The 10,736-nt window shown below is 46.7% G+C and overlaps 1 pseudogene; it reads left to right on the top strand.

The window, feature by feature from the left end:
- Nucleotides 1-4,803: 4,803 nt before the first annotated feature.
- On the top strand, nt 4,804-5,553 carry LOC130835605 (40S ribosomal protein SA-like; annotated as a pseudogene).
- The last annotated feature ends 5,183 nt before the right edge of the window (nt 5,554-10,736 follow it).

Here is a 10,736-nt window from a genome sequence, read left to right as displayed (position 1 = left end):
GGCCATGTCAGGCCTCAGCAGCATCAGCAGCTTTGCAGGTTCAGAGACTGGAGTTGGGGTGGGAGAACTGGGACAGCAGGAAGCTGGTGGGAACTGAGGTAGCAAGGCTGCTGGAGCCCCAGGGGCCTGATGACTAGCGAGGGGCAGGGGGGTGGGAGATGGAGGCAGGCTGGGGTTCCTGCAAAGAGGGTAGGTCGAGAGTGAAAGAAACATTGCTCTCTCTCTATTATAATTACTCCCCGTATCCCTCCCCGAGTCCTCCAGCTGGCGGGCAGCTGGGGATAGCACAGCCCATGGACACCACTTTTAAGTAGCTGGATTCTGTGCTAACATGGTTGTGCAATCACATTCCTCCTCTTCAAAAATTCCCACCTGCGATATCTATAAATCTCCTTAAAGGTTCCGCCTCTGCATGCATTTCCCGGGAGCTCTGGTGCATAGCAACTGAATTAGCATCCAGGCCTGCTTAATTAATAAACGAGCCTGCGTACATCTGCAAGCCTTCCATGCAATTATGGCATTGCTCCCATTCCTACATGGAATTCAGCCTGTTAGCACAAAAAAACCACGGTGCACCAGACGATTATTTTGTCCTTAAAAACGTTTTTAAGAATGCAACTTGTTTTGCCTGAAAGCTTTTGGTCGTTTTTGTTGTTGTTGTTGTTGTTGTTGTTCTGAGTTGTGCTTGCTCCGGTTGGCGGCTGAGAAGCCCCTGGCTTGGCACAAAACAAGACTTAATATTTGTTGAAATAATTGTGACCTCAGATCTGTTGTGTGATCTCTCTCCCTTGGCCTTAATTTTGCCATCTTTAAATGAAGATAATAATCACACTTTTGCAGAATCGAGGTGAGGATAGATATACTACGTGTAAAACATGCAATATATTATAGCTATAAAGGAGATTTAGCATGTTATACATGACACAGATGCTGGGAAGGAATAAAGACCTGTCTTTTAATCTCAGATATGCCAGTAAATTGTTGATTGACCTTCAAGAAAATCCTTTAACCTTTGTCTCTTTTCGTAGCGATACTAACAGTGGTGCCCATAGAACTTTTGCAGACATTAAATGAGATGATATAGACAAAGGCAGGATAAAAGTAGGAATGGTTATTCCATTTCTGTAGCTTTGGAATCATTGTGCTTCCTTCAGAGTTAACCAGACTTCCCTTGCCCTGGGAACTAACCCCTCTTTGGCTGTGGAATCGGGGCGTGTTTCTATAAGAGCTTACCTTCTACAGTTCACAGATGAGTACGGCTCATCCATGTACGTTTCAAGTAGGGCTCATCTATGTACATTCCGGGTATAGCTCATCTGTACCCTCAGTTCAGCTCAGCCTGAGTTCAGCGGGAGCATTCCCAAGCCCAGTCGGGGGTCTCATGTCACTTCTGAGAAAAAGAAACATGTCCATGGCCGTGAGTAAACATTGCCGTCCTTTCTTTGTTTGTTTTTTTGTTTTCTTTCCTCAGGAATTGCTGTACATGTTCCCTTTTCTGCACCTCAATCTATCGGGAACTGCACATGTTTATTTATTTATTTTGCTCGTTCACGCTCACTGGAGGCAGTCTTCCCTCTCCCCATCTTTTGGAGCTGTCACCCTTTGTAGATCATTCTTATTAAGCATTAACTTGGTGACTGGATGAGTGTCCCTTGGGAACAGCTCTGGAATATTGCAAAATATAAAGCAGTCAGTGCAAACATCTGCAAAACTTGGCAGTTACTGTGGTTTCAATGAGCTCAGGGCCAAGTCCTTGACAGGCCTTGAGGTCCTCAGAGAACCTGCACAGGGAAGATTTATTTGGGGAAAGGGCGAGAAATGTCACTTTGCCCTTCAGGTAGGAGGTAGACTCTGTCAGCATTTGCAAGCATGAGTCATCGTCTGATCTTAGCTCTCACTGTGTTGCCTAAACTGCCCTCACTCTCATTCCAAGTTCTTGTGGTGGTTTTGAGAGAGGCTTAAAACCCAGGGCTATCCCTTGGGGGATTGTGGAAGCAGGCAGCCCTCCAGGCAGGACCTAGGATCTCTGGGTTCCACTGACTGCCCTGTCCTTCCCATTGCCTTTGGGACCAGCAGCCTGGCCAGGCTCGCGTCGCACTCTCCACCCCTCTGGAGTGCTCTGGGCTCCAGCTTTGGTGCCCCTTCTGAGGCCCCCCAGCCTTCTCAGGGAGGCCCTGGCTGGTAACAGGAGCCTGTCTCCCCAGCCAGCAGTTGTCATGGGCTGGAGGCATGCCTACTGCCCCACTGATGCGCAGTGAGATTTCAGCAGGTGAGGTGGTGCCGTCCCTTCCTGAGTCTCCAGCGGTGTGCATGGATTACTTACTTGTCTCTAGAGTGTGGCTTTTGCTGTTGATGTTTTGGATCCTCATTAGGGCATTGAGAGAGATCAGACCCCTTTCTTAGCAACTGATTCTTACTAATTCCAGGGGTTGGGACCCAAAGTGCTGCTATGTGGGGTCCATGAAAGAGATGTTGGTATTGGTATTTAGATCTTCTTTCCCTGGTCTTATGAAGGCAAAATCTCATGGTTCTAAAATTGTTTTCCTCTCACATTTGGACCTTGAGATGTTGAATCCCCATTTGAGATCATCGATAAAACATTATCACAAGTTTCAGAGTATTCACTTCAAAGCCAGTCACAGTTCTCTGTCACTTGTGAAATCCAGCGTGCATAGAAGGGCTAGGATTCAGACATCGTGGCACAGCCGGCTTAGGACTTACGGGGGCTCCAGGCACTTTTGCTTTCCTGGGCTCCTACCTCTGTAAATATACATACTATTATTTATGCCTGTTTGGGCATAAGACAAATATAATCCAAGCTGGGCTCATTATTATTACAGTGTTTTCTTTTAATATTAAAAGAAAAGTAAAAATAGTTTTGGGGTCCCGGAAAGTATTATGGGTCCCAGGCACTCTTCCTGCTGTGCTCAGTGTGGAAGTCAGCCCTGTACTGAGCCTGACAGAGTCTCCCTGTGGGTATTGGTGGCTTTGCAACCTGGCCTGGAGCCCTAAAGATTCTCACCCCCTGCACTGCAGCGCGGAGCTGGGTTTGCTTGTTTCTCTGTTCCTCTCTCTCCCTCCTCCCCACAGACAAATCAGAACTATCCCAAGGTGAGGGATCACGTCTTGTTTATCTCTGAATCCCACCCTCACTCCCACCTTCTTTAGATATTCAACAACATTTTGTGGAATGAAGTTGAAGTTCTAAGGTAAAATTTCACCACCTCGTGGCGAAGATGAAGGCTTAGATAGTCAGCCAGTTAATGACCCTGACAAGAGGCCACATGTGCACTGTGCTCGGAGCTGTTCCAAGAGACAACGAATGGCACCCGTTCCCCCAATTGTTCACAACAGAATAGAGGGGACACAGAAGGAACACAACTGTCACCTGGTCAAGCCGTGTGGCACCCTGGTTAGGAGCATGGACTCAGAGCGCTTCAGTCTGACCTTGACTCCCAGCCTCCCTGCCTATCAGCTCCAAGGCCCTGGAAAAATTCTTGAAACTTTGTAAGATTTTCTCGTTTTTGACTTGGGGTAATAATAATAACTGCAACGTTGTTCAAAGAGATAATGCATGTGAAGATACTAGGGCATCATATGGCCTGGGACATACATAGAGAGCATTAGATACATTAGTTCTTCTTACTAGTGGTGGTCTTGACCCACATCAGTGTTGAATTATCACCTATCTCTTAACGGCTCCATCCCCAGCTTCATATATTTCTGCCAGTCAACTCAAACAGTGCATGTTCAACACTGAGCCCTTTTTCTTACATTGAAACTCATGTCCTGTGTCCTTTTCTCCTGTACTATAAGCTCCTTGAGGGCAGACCTGCCTGTGCCTTTCATCTTTGGTGTCCCAGAGTCTAATAAAATCCCCTTCGTGGGAGGTGTGACATGGTTACCCAGTGATAGTCCCAAGTGGTGGCAGCCTGGGAGGTATGTGGTGACTGATTGACCCAAAGATATATGGCGAAGTTGGAGCTTGTGGGGTATCAGATGAGCACAGATTTCTATGGTTTTTCTAACAAGCGACATCATATCCACCTCTTTGCTGCCTCAGAGCAGAGCTGGGATTTTCCATTAGAGAGAGAGGCACAGGGTTGGGGAAGCAGAAGTAAATCTGGGAGCAGACTTTTTGCAGATCATGTAATGGAGCCACACTGGGGCAGAGACGAAACCAGAAGATGAAAGACCATTTTTAAAGTGAACTTGGAACTTCGTTTAGGGATAAAAACTAAGACCACCTTGATGTGGTAGAATAACATTTAAAAAATATATATTTATTTATGTATTTTGGCTGTGCCAGGCCTTAGTTGCAGCATGCAGGATCTTCGTTGAGGCATGCAGACTCTTAGTTGCAGCATGTGTGAGCTTTAGTTGTGGCATATGGGATCTAGTTCCTTGACCAGCGATCGAACCTGTTCCCCGTGCATTGAAAGTGCATAGTGTTACCCACTGGACCACCAAAGAAGTCCCATAGAATGACATTTTTGAGATACTAACTGATTTTAAAAATCTCTCTCCTGGTAATCCTTCCCCTTCCCTTGTCTCCCTTCATTCTGCATGGCCTGGGGTGGGGATGAGGGGGCAGGTGGATGGCACAACTGCAGAAACGTAGAAGGCACCTTCCCTTGCTACCCAGAGAGGAAGCCATACAGCATTGTTCTGGGTTCCCATGGTAACTTAAGGGAGGCTTTCACAATGTCAGGAGGCCTTGATGTCCTGCAAATGAAGGAGAAAGATGTACTCAAATTCCTCACAGCAGGAGCCCACTAAAGTGGCACCCAATTTGACCGCTAAATGGAACAGTACATCTACAAAAGAAGTGATGGCTTCTACATCACAAAGCTGAAGAGAAACTGGGAGAAGCTTCTGCTGGCATATGTGCCATTGTCGCCATTGCAAACCTGGCAGACACCAGTGTCACATCCTCCAGGAAGACTGGCCAACAGGCTGTTCTGGTATCTGACCTGATCCAGGCAACCTTCCAGGAGCTGAAACTTCTGGTGGTTCCTGATCCCAGGGCTGCCCACCAGCCTCTCCCAGAAGCTCTTATTTTAACCAACCCTATCGCCCCGCATAACACAGCCTCACCTCTGTGCCATGTGGACATTGCCATCCTTGCAACAGCAAGGGAGCACCTCAGCACGTCTGACGTGGTAAACGCTGGCGGGGAAGTTAAGCACACGCGTGGCACCATCCCTTGTGAACAGCCATGGAGGTCATGCCTGATCTCTACTTCTGCAGAGCTCCCCGAAAAAGCAGAGCGGGTCGCTGCTGGAAGGGCTGTGACCAAGGAGGGGTGTCAGGGTGAATGGACTGCTCCAGCTCCCGACCTTACTGCTGCTCGACCCGAGGCTGCAGACGGGTCCACAGGCGCAGGTGCCCTCCATGCCTGCTCAGTGGTTCCCTGGCGAGGACCCGAGTGCTCACCCGGTCGCTGGAGATGGGTCTGCAGCTCCTGCTGCTCAGGCCACTGAATGGGGAGGAACTGCTATGGAGGAGTCTGAGCTATTCTTCCCCAGACTCTTAAACAAAAAATGGAAATAAGATTGATCAAAATAAACACCTTTAAAAAAAATGCAGAAGGCAGAAGGAAGAGCTGCCTCCATCACGATTTCCCAAAGCCTAAACCCATTAAGGATATATTTTGTGCCTCCAAAGCTAACCTGAAGGTACAAAGAATTCCTCTAAGGAAAAAACCTCAAGGGTGGAAAAGGTTTTTTCCCTCTAGTGTTTTTAAAAAATGCTCCCCAGGACTTGGAGTGGAGTCCCAGGGTGGCTGCCCTACCATTTTCCTGGACAGCTTCAGTCCTAGAAGTCAAGACTCTGGAGAGGTTTGCAGGCTGGGCCCCACGGGAGCAGCAAAGGAAACTCACTGCTCTGTCTCTGCTTGGTGAAGGCAGCCTTGAACCTGAGGGGCTATGCTGATGGGCTCAGGTGGGACCTTCATTGACTGATGACTCAGGAACCGAATTCCCTCCAGCCTCCCTCAACACTAGCCAATTCATGGAGCTTCAACACCACCCTGGGGAAAACAGGAAGAGGAAACACAGAATAAATGGAAAATATGTTTCTGACCACCAGGTTGAAATTAAAATAGAAATAAAGTTATAGAAAAAAATTAAAATTTATATTTCTTAGACCACCATGTTTATGGAAGAGACTCAGTCTGGTGACAGTGGCTGGGACCCATGTCAAAGATGCCAGCCCAGCAGAGACAGTTCCCCAGGACGGCCAATGGCCTGGACCCAGAGAGGAAGAACAGGAGAGTCGGGCAAGGAAAGGAGGAAAAACATCTCTGCTGGAGACAATCATTTTGATCACACTGGCTGAGGCTCCTTTGTGAGGAGGGATGAGGACATGGAAAAACAATAGTAAATGATGTACTAACTTTGCTTCTCTTTCCAAAGTGTGGGTCAGTTGTTTCAAGCAGATCTTCTTGGCAGCTTAATAAAGACCTGAGTTAAACAAAGAAGTCTTCCAAGGATGCTTGTCTTTCACAGCCAGGACCAGGTGGATTCTGCTTGACTACTGGAGTCAAGATCTTGGTGTCCATCGAGGGTACCACCAGGTGAGAAGCCTCCCTACGTGGTGAAGATGCCGCCCCAGCCTGGTTTATTGTGACTTGTTTTGTTGCCTGGCATGTAGTAGGTGCTCTATCAGTGTTGAATGACTGAATGAATGTCTGACCTTCTCTGCAGCCTGCCTGCCCCTGATCACTCTGGGGAATAGAGTTGCCCCTCTGCAGACAGGCCCTCAGGCACCAGAGCTGCTAGTGATGATTCTGGCCCAGAGCTACCCAGATGCCTAGGAGACTGTCCAGGTGACTCATCCTCCAGGACTGAGTCAGGCAGTGCCTTATTTTGAAAGCCTTTCACCCCCAGCTCTTGCCCAAGCACCCTGTTTTATAGGCCCATTGACTTTCTTCCCTCACTAGTCTGTAATCACTAAAGCATGACAAGTGTATCCCTAGCACAATGCCTGGCAAATGTTTGTGGAATTAAGTGATAATGTGCTAAGATCACGCCAGATGATACCAGCCAATCAAGGCCAGGCAATGCTGCCCAGGCTGAGCTCAGCATCATCAAGTGGCAGTAAATTGATCATCTTTGATCTGTGCTACTTTTCACAAGGTGCTTACACTGCTAATAACCTCCATTTCTGAAGTCTTTGAATTTCTAGTAGGAAACATCTATGGCAAGCCAGCCAACCTGGCTGGTGTTCTCAGATGCTCAGGCCAGAGCCGCAGGCTGCTTGCCCAGGAGTCAGGCAATCCCTCTGCTCTACCATGCACTATGGTGCCCTAGTGGGAAAGAAAAGAGAGGGGAGGGGGAGAGTTTCAGGTTATCCTCAAGGGATGCCTGAAGCTAAGAGAAGAACCATGGGGCTCAGCAAACAAACTGCAGCAGAGCAAACAAACTGCAGCAAACAAACTGCAACAAAATGCTACAGGCCTAGTTAGCTGCCTCTTCAAGCTCGCTGGGGGCCTGTGACAGGGATCTTGCTAGTCCCTGGGCCAGTCCCAGGGGAATGGGATGATGCGCAGGTGCCCCCTGGTGGTTGTCCTACAAACTGCAAGGCTCTGAAAGCAGGGTGGTCTCCAGTGGAGAATGGCATGTCCACCCAGAGGAGCGGCATCACCTGTTAGGGAAAGAAAAGAATCAATCGGGGGCAGGGAAGCCAGAGTGCCTTAATTAAGTGTCTGGCATTGTGGGATGTCTTCTTAGTGAATCTATGCCCAGTTAGTCTATGTGGATTGATTTTGTGATTACATCTTGAAGTCCAGCCACCAGGAGCCTTGATAAAATCTTTACATCTACATTAATCAGGGAATCCAGGTAGGCACCATGGAATGCTTGCCAGGTGTGTCCAGCAGATGAAGGCCTCCACGGAAGAGCTCAGAGTTCCCAGGGTCAACATTAACTGTCAGGTTCAGTCACGAAAAAGGGCTGAGCAGTGAGAATGGGGGTGGGGAGTCAGGTGGGGCTAGCGTGGACATGCCTGGAGAACGTGCAGAGAAACCATCAAAGCCAGGTACTGGGGAAGAGCCACAGCCTCCATTCCTGAGCTCTCAGCAACAGGAAGACCCTCCCCCCCCGCCACTGCAAAAGTGGGGAGATAGGGTCCAGACCAGGCCACTGCCAGTTGGCTCTAAAAGAGCATCAGGACTTTCCCAAAGAAGCAGGAATTATTTCACAGATTAGCACCTGTTCTAAGAGGGAAACCCAAGGTCCTTTTCATTCCCATACACAGATGAATCATCCTGTTAAGTAATAAATCTTCTTACAATTCATGCACCAGGAAGTTAAGTGTTTAATGTGATGCGTTTAACTAAAAGGATTTTAGAAAGCAAGGCATTGCATGGTTCATAGGTAGACATGTGGGCAGATTTTTCTTACCATAAAACAAATGGATTAAAAATAATAATGATTTCATACCTCGAGTCCCGTTCAAAAATCTAGAGGACCAAACTCAATCCAGAGCCCAAATGATCATGTAGTTTGAACTGTTTCATCACAAAATTACAGCTTACACGTCCATAGCTCACTTCTTTTGCTTATGCATCTAAAAGTTACCAAAGGAGTTGTTTACATAGTGTAGCTAAGAGTTTCGCTTTTTGGAAAAGCACACCCTTGTTAACCAAATCAAAGTTTTTAAAACATGAGCTAAATGTGCTCTACTTATTATAACAGTTACACACCCATTTAATGGATGATTACATCAAGGCTTTTAGGATCTTGCTAGACGGTTCACGAAATGGGGAAAGAACACTGGGAACCTGGCTTTCCTCCATCCATTCACATGGAGGACGCACGTTTCACCATATGTGTGCCTTACCCAGAGCCCTTGAAGTCAGGGCTGCAGCAAACATACTTTCTTCTGGCTTCTTGGAAAAGACAGGCCTCCAAAAGTGATTTCTGAGAAAAGCAATACCTCTCAATGAAAAACTGGTCATAAAACATAAAAGAGAACCTCCCTTCCTCTCACCAACAGTAATGCGTCTTCTACTGTATCCTGCCTTCTAAAGGCTTCAGACAGTGAAAGAGCTGAATTTGAAACATTTGCCACATTAAGGCACAATTGAGCTTAGCCAGGATCTTTATGGGTCTTATAAATATTTATACTTAATAACATCTGGGCTGAGCCTTAGTTTTGAAGCTCATGTTTGCTGAACGAGTCTCGGTTTTGTTTTGTTTTTTAATGAGAAATGAGGTTGGGGAGGACACCTTTACTTTGGTATTTTACAGTTTTCATATTCATTTCTCTTAGCATAGCTCACAAGAGCCAAGCCGGGGTCTGTTTGATTTATTCATTTTATTACTAATCAAGTGGCAGAAAGTGAAGTAGGGTGGGAGAAAAGGGGCGACTGGAAGGTGGGAGCTCTCTTAGGACTGGTGCGCACAGCTGAGGGTTGCACAATTCTCTGCAAATGTCAGGGCCCCAAATCCACGTTTGCCTGAATTATATGATTGTCCCAAAGGTTCCAAATTTCCTCTAAATAATTGCACAATATTCTTACTTCGTTTTAGCTGAGGAGGCGTAGTCATGGGAGTCGAAAAATGTTGTTGATCTCTTCAGGTTCTCCAAAAGCTTTTCAGGGAGTGATTTATCATTTTTGGACAGGTCAGCATCAGCCACGTTTGCATAGGCGGAGAGCAAGTATAGCTTTTGAATTCAAAGGACAAAAATGTGTGGGTGCAAATGAAGTCCATCCTCAATTTTCTGCACTGGGAGAAGGCAATTCAAAACTCACTGGTGTTTGGATTGGAAATGGGTTTGTGCTCTTAATCAGATCCAATGCCTGAAATTTTTGTGGACATTCACTTCCAGCAAAGCAAGGAATCTTGCTGTGAAGACTGACTCAAAAGGAGCTAGAGAGAGATTTCCTTTCCCATCTCTTCTCTTCTTTATACCTCAATAAAACCTGGTGAGGGGGTGGGGGGGGGGTGGGCAGGGCTTTCTTGCCAGCCCTGAAATGTCTTTGGATAACCCATACTGCTCTTTCAAACATCCCTGGAGCAAAAATGGCAGTGTAATTTATGTTGCAAGGAGCTCCCCAGCAGGGATGGATGCTTCAGAAAACAAGTGAAAACTAGAAGAGATCAACAAGTCAGTAAAGTAAGGAATTAAAATGTTAGTGTTTCATGCAGAATGGGGGAGCTGTCAACTTGGAAAATAATTAAAGGCTAAGCGCAGTCAATGAATTTGAAAGATTTGCCTCAGGTAAACCAAAGTACAGATAATTGATACATACACACATACAGCAGATACACAGAGGGAGAGTCAAGGAAGGGTGTTTTGATAGAGAAGTGAAGTGACTTACTCAGCGTCACTAAGGAATTCCATTCTCCAGATTGTGTTCCATAAAGCATCTCTGACTATGGTCCTCTGATCATCAGTACGGGCACTGGGTTGAATTGCCTTGAATTAGTTCCACAGGCATTTTTCTTGTTTTCTGCTCACATATGAGTGCAAGTGCAAAACTTTAACAATTCCATGCTGGGCGCTGGCCTTTTCTAATGCTCAGCTCCCTCTGGGTGTCACATCATCTCCTTTGAAAGAAGAGATAAGCCTCTAGTCTATTATTAGAAGCAAATGGTTTGAGAAGGTGATTTTTTCCCCACTCTCAGCTTGTCATCCAAAATGTGACGGAAAGTGAGAGTGAAACAGAAGATAAATGTCCCACTCCTTGACTTGGAAGTTGGTTTTTGTCCAAAGGTAGAAGACGC

This window comes from Hippopotamus amphibius, chromosome 14 (assembly GCF_030028045.1).
Source record: "Hippopotamus amphibius kiboko isolate mHipAmp2 chromosome 14, mHipAmp2.hap2, whole genome shotgun sequence".
Taxonomy (NCBI): domain Eukaryota; kingdom Metazoa; phylum Chordata; class Mammalia; order Artiodactyla; family Hippopotamidae; genus Hippopotamus; species Hippopotamus amphibius.
This window is presented reverse-complemented; position numbering and strand designations above follow the sequence as displayed.